We start from the raw sequence: 6,661 nt of genomic DNA, 5'->3' as shown, positions 1-6,661 counted from the left end.
TGAACCTTAAGAAGCTACTGAAGAGTTTTATTTATGGTAAGTAAAATCTTACACACACACACGTCTTCTCTTATCACACCAATTTCTGACTCCAGAATAATTACCCTAACTGCCTAAGTCTCCAGTCAAAACACTGTTACACATTAGCTAAGGACCATATATCAGTGTTCTATTTTAGGAGATAATGCTCTAATTACTTATATATGCATTATTTTCTTGAAAGCGCGTGGTTGACAGAGTTACTGGATGGCAGGAGTTAACCCGTCTACCGGCAAACTTCGTCATTTGCAACATATCACTTCCTAGTTGCAAAGCTGCCCAAGGTCACTTTTATTAGGGACACAAGCCATCAGCTTACTTAATTTGGCACTGATTGCAAATTCAAAGGTGATAACATAGCACCACACACACCACAGGCATTTCTATAGCAACAAACTTTCTTAAAAGCTTTCAGTAATCGCAGTGCCAGAACACAAAAACACCCTCGATTTTCGACGATCAGAGCTGAGCAGTCCAAGTAAGATTTCTGTTCCTCTCCCAGCAGCCAGCAGTCTGCTAATGCAAGAGCTGAATGCCATCTCTTTTTGCATCCCGTGCTGGCAAGACCTTAAAAACTGCAGATTTAAAAACTGGCTGGTACTATAAGCAAGACTTTCAACTAAAGATAATAAAATGGAAACTTGGGGGTGGGGAGAAGAGTCACTTTTTACTGAAATGCATAACAGATTCCGGTCTGCTTTCCAAAAAGATTCGGGGTGGGATTTGCTGGTTTTGTGGGTTATTTTTTTGACTCTATATTGTGCAGACTTCCAAGCTTCAACTTCTTCCTCAAGGAGCTTGCTGTTGAGAGGGGAAACAACGTTCAAAGAGCAAAACCATCCATTCCAAAAAGTTTTAAGTCACTCATCCGTGCACCCTAAGGGGTCAACCTCCTACTTTGTTACTCATTTTCAGGAGTCAAGGCTTTGTTAGTTTGCACGAACCACACTAATAGTAAATTTGTTAAATTCCAGATGTATTCAGATACCCTGAACACACACACAGCCCCAGAACACCAGTGCAGAGCCCTACGGGGATATGGTTCCCTCCCAGGAATCTGTTCATTTCTGAGAACACTGCCTTTGAGTCTGCCAGGGCTTGCTAACAAAGGTGCCTCAGTTTCCATCGGGTTACAGCCTCAGCTATGGGTTAAGCAAGAGATTCACCGAGCAACCTGAATTATTGTCTAAAGCCTTGTTAACAAAAGAGATACACGACCACACCCCCAGATCAGCTGCAAGCAAAACCTGTTTTAAGAATTAAAGCAGCACAAACATCAGTCTCTGGTTTTTGTTGTTTTACCCCATCAAGACCTTGTCAACACTGTTGCCTTTGTTCCCCCACCCCACTGCCAAAGCAACTGCACGCACAGAATCACAGACTCCTCACCACAACCAACGCTTTTATTCCTTATTTTTATTTTTTATTTTTATTCCTATGCTTTCAGTCAGATGTGGAAAATTCAGGTTTCAGTGCTCAGCAGGTCAAAGGATTCCAGACTTCTCACTATTGGCCTGATGGCCCACACGAACACCACGATCAGATAAAAGTGAGGCTGACAACACAACCTTAGTTCGTGGTAACTCCACGTGGAGGTAACTAAGAGCTTCCCAAGCTCCCTAATTCAACCTGGCGGCTCCAGTGACCTCGTGCCAATAAATGCAGCGTAATCTAAATGAACTCGTCTATCAGTCAATTGTGTGCTCAATGTGCTTCATGTGGAGTGAAGCAATCTCCACTCCAGAAGGCAGCATTCAAAATATTAAAAGTATTCTGACCTAGGTCAGAACATGGGACAGTATTACAGAGTCATTTCATTTAACGCAATGTTTATCTGCTGAAATCACATAAAAACAGTGCAATGTTGTCACCCCTCTACACACAAGCAGTCACATTTTTAAAAGACAAATCAGTTTTCTTGATCCAAGATCTCCTTTGAGATTGTCCTTTGTGAGGAACGGATTTGAAGTCCTGGCTCCTCTAACCTAATACTGGGACCACAGTGCCCAACACAAATGAACAAACCAGGGAATTCCAGCAATGGTGTTGAACTGTCACATGTTTTCTTTTCTTTTTCTTTTTTTTTTTTTTTTTTTTTTTTTAGGCAAAGACAGCTGAATAAGTAGTTTACATGCAACAGGCATTGTACTTAAACATGAAAGCACCACGCTCCGGAAGATGGAAGCGCAATTCCCAGGAGCCGTGGTACCTGTGATTTATGAATAATCCCATCAGTAATTTGGGATGGGATTTTCAAATCCCGTAGATAAGGAACCCAGGACAGGCCAAGTCAGGGAACTTCCACTGTCTTGTAAAGCAGTGAGATCACCACCGAAAGCCATGGTATTTTGCATCTGGGATTGCTGTAACATCCGTGGTGAACTGGATCACCCTGAAACCTTTATAGCATCACATCACGGCCACGTCTTTCTTCTCAAACACACGGTATACAAAATGAACCTCTAATTCTTCCATCCCAGGCTCTTGCAATCATTCCCCTATTAGAAGAATTTCCACATCCATGCAGCCATGCTTTAAACTGCCAGGATTAAAACAAAGTTAAGTAACTTTTCCATGCAGTTTGAGGCGCTGACTCTTCGCTAACATTTTTATTAGTTTTATATGAAATATCCGAGGGACTAAGTAGTAAAGACTGAAAAAAACACAAACATTTAATTACCTTTTAAAATGCAACATTTTGGTCTCACTGGAAGACACAAACATCAACAGCAAGCTTCTCATTCCTATACTCAAGGCCTTTTATAAAGACAAATTCAAAGTACGAACTTTAAGTACCATCACTTAAAGACTTCAGAACCAGCTTAAAGGAATTGAAGGAGAAACCAAGAAGCAAATAACCAATTCGTTGTTTTTTTAAAAACAGATTTTCAGAAGCTAATTTAACCACAACACAATATAGTTAAGCTGCAAACTCAAGAAAAAGGGGAAGACTGCATAAATATTCATTGGAACTGGCTAAACTGAGCATGAGATAACGGAGTATTTCAAAAGATTATGACTTCTCTAAGTATTTCTGTCAAGAGATGTTCTTCAGTTCAGTGTATTTTTATCTCAAGCCAAATGAAAAAGCAGCTGGTAGTGCCAGTTATGCTTCGGTGAGGGGTGGGGAGGAGGGGGCACACTCAGCACACACACATATTCCTCCACAACGTCCTCAGCACTCAGTATAATAACACCAAAAACACTTGGTGGGGGGAGAGCAGCGTGCATGGGGTCAGCACCAGCAGTTATTTCATCCCTCTTTGTTAACCACATGTTAAATTTGGGATGTGCAAGGAAATGGTTATTTACCCCCACCAACGAGGGAAGAGGGGGATTTTAACAACATAAGTCCACTGCTGTCAGCACTGAAGTGAAGCCAGACCTCAAGACTTAATTTTTTCCATCTGATTTCCCCTGCAGGCAATTCAAGGCCCACAGGTATTGCTTTGGCAGAGGCCGTGAATGAGGAGAGAAGTGTTTTACAGTGACCCTTATTTTTTTTTTTAAAGCAAAATTCAATGAGAAAGCAGCCCCTCACGTTCAAAACTTTGAAATGCTCTGCAGTCATAAAAGGATAAGCCTCCCTCCCTCCCATCTGACACACCAGAATTCGAGCCTGTTTTAGGTTTCCTAGAAATATCTGATTTTGTAATTTCTTCACAACTAAACGCTACTGCCACAGAAGTGACAGTGCCTGTGGAAAACAAGCAGTGAGTGAGAACCGGCAGCAGGGACAAAAAGCCATGGTGGCAATAGGGCAGTAAGCAGCTGATCACACCCCTGCTCACCCCCTAAAAATAACAGCCCTGATCAATTCAAGCCTCGGATCTGATGGATCATTACAGCTGGCAATACAATACATTTAATTTATTTATAATAATCCGAGTGTCTGCCTTCTTCTAGTAGTCTGCATTTTGCTGGTTATTTTAAGATCTGATACAAGATCCCACTCCTAAACTCAGTAATTATTTTATAAGATAATTCATTAGCACATTCACCCTCGTGTATTTTGTTACAGGTGCTTAACTGAAGCAGGAAGATCACACACAAAAAAACACCCTCAAATAAAAAGAGAGAATCACATTCAGCATTTTTAAAGATTCTTTTGAAACTCTGCTGTGCCAATACATTACGCTAATTGCTACCCATCAAACTTCTGTCAGAGGGAAGATTATTTAAAAGCAATGCATGCTGAAAAAAAGCCCAAACACAGCAGAGCTTAACGCTTAACCCTTTGGCAGAAGCCATGCTAACAAGTCGGTTACTAACCTGAAAGGGAATTGTTTCAGTTCCTTATATCCAACCATATATATTAATGGCAAATAAATAAGAGAAAGCACTGTTTTCCAATGCCAATTTAATTAACTGCACACGAGGAAAATAGATTGAATGAAGGAATCTTTTTAAAGCCATGAACAGGTGAATGGAGAGCTCTAGATTTCACAGCAACACAATGGCTGAAGCTCCTAAATCTCTGCAGCACTGTTTTTTTGTTTGTTTGTTTTTGCCACCAAAAGAATCCTTTAAACAAATTCCAAGCATTATGGTGCAACTCAATAAACCTTGAAACCCTGCAAACTAACAAGTGTACTCAGTCAAGACATTTTAACTACCCCCAGAATTAAAGCAGGCATTACACACAACACAGAACCAAATGATGTCACTTTCTTAAATTAAAACCAAAAAAGAGTAATACCCAGGGAAGTGATGGCAGCTCACTGATTTAAGAAGTTTGCTCAGTATCTTAATATGATACCCAAAAACATGTCTATGCTACCAAGGCAGGCATTATTACTTGTCTTCAGGACTATTCAACTATGTAAAAACACAGCAGCTACATGCTATACCAAGACCCTAAGTTGCAATATTCTCGCAAAAAAAACATACACCTGGCTACAACGTGCCATAGAAATCTGGTATCGCTTCCACCACTGAAGAGTGCATTGACTATTTGACTCGTTTATCATGGAAGATATCTTTTCCAAAGAGCTATGTATGTGTGTGACTGCATCTCGCAGGCTATTAAAGTCAATCTCTATAAGAATGCAATAATCACATCAGCAGCTTGCTTCCGATGTGACAAGGTATCAGACAGCTGTAAGAGTATCAGGGATTGGTACAAGTCAGGGTCCCAGCAACCCAGCTCTAAGTGGGGCCAGCATTAAATGAGAAAGTTACTGAAGGTAACTCATTTGTTTCAAACACCAGCACATCTGCAATCGGGCAGTACATCCCACCTGAGAACCTTTTAATAAGGCTGCTTTTTATTAGTCACCATAAGAGTAAACTCTCAGGTAACAGAGTCAAGGAGCTGAGATTGAAAAACAGCCAAAGATAAAATCATTTTAATTAAAGCCTATCTCATGACACATTAGATATTCTGACTGTATTTTCATCTGACTAAGTCAGTATCACCCCACATAAATACAATTTAACCTTCTGGTGATGAGGCTGGTAACTAAAAAACAGAAGAGGTGGGGTGTTTTTCTTGTTGTTTGTCTGCTTTTTGTTTTGTTTGTTTAAACAGACTAAGGGATTTTAAATCCTTGGTTATAAGCTTAAACATAACTTAGCTCATTCTGATAAGCAAGCAGATCTGGTGCCTTACTGCTGCTTAGCAAAGTAAAATCAACCCTGGACAGACGTATTCCCGATGCCTGCACTGATTATTAGGACTCTGGGTTTTCAAATATTCGGTTGCCAGTTCCCTGCTGTTCATACACGTAAACTGAGGAGGGTCTGACGGGTCCCCTACCTGATGGGATCGCTTAAGTAGTGCTTCAGGTATGATGGATTCCTAACAACTTGCCAGGAAGGCAGCACTGGGACACTACACGAGCAGAGCAGACAAAGAACGAAAACCTGCGTTACCGTCCCCTGGAAGGGTCTGTGCAAAAAGCAGCTCTGGAATACAGTTCTGCAGACAAAGGCTGATCCCCGTGTCTGTGGGTTTTGAATCACATACTCCTTTAAGGCATGTGTTTTTCGCTGACTGCCTTGTAAAAGCCTCATTAGAAGAAAAGGGAGGAGGGGGGGGAGAGAGAGAGAGAAGCAGGGACTAACAGGCAGCACCCCGACCGCCCGCCTGCCTGCCACAGAGCGCAAACTTCCCCGCTGCCCCCTTCCAACTTCTCGCTGACAAAAGGTCTCCGTGCACACGTAAACAACCCCCCGGCTTCCCGCTGAGCCCACAACAAGCCAGAAAAAAAACAACGAGGAGCCCCGGCGGGCAGCGGGAGGCCCGGGGGGCTGCCAGCACGGGCAGGGGCACCCCGGGGCCGCCTCAACACCCGCAGCCCCCTCAGTAGGGCTGGGGGGGGGGGAAGGGGGGCGAGCCCGGAGCCCGCTCCTCAGCGCCCAGAGCCCACGGCTGAGGGGGTGAGGGCGGGGAGGGACAGCGGGACGTGACGGGGACAGACGGACAGGGGGACAGCGGGCACGGGGGGGGGGGACAGGGAGGACACCGCGCCCCCTGCCCAGCCTCCCTCCCCTCGTCTCCCACCCCCCCCCCCAAGCCCCGTTAAGTCTCCCCCCGCTCCCCCGCCCTCCGTGCCCGTGCCCCCCGCCGCCGCCCCGCCGCGGGGGCAGGAGGCGGCCGGGCGCTCACCTCAGCCCCTGC

Source organism: Netta rufina (genome assembly GCF_964035555.1).
Source record: "Netta rufina genome assembly, chromosome: 20".
Classification (NCBI taxonomy): domain Eukaryota; kingdom Metazoa; phylum Chordata; class Aves; order Anseriformes; family Anatidae; genus Netta; species Netta rufina.
Note: the sequence above shows the minus strand (reverse complement) of the source record.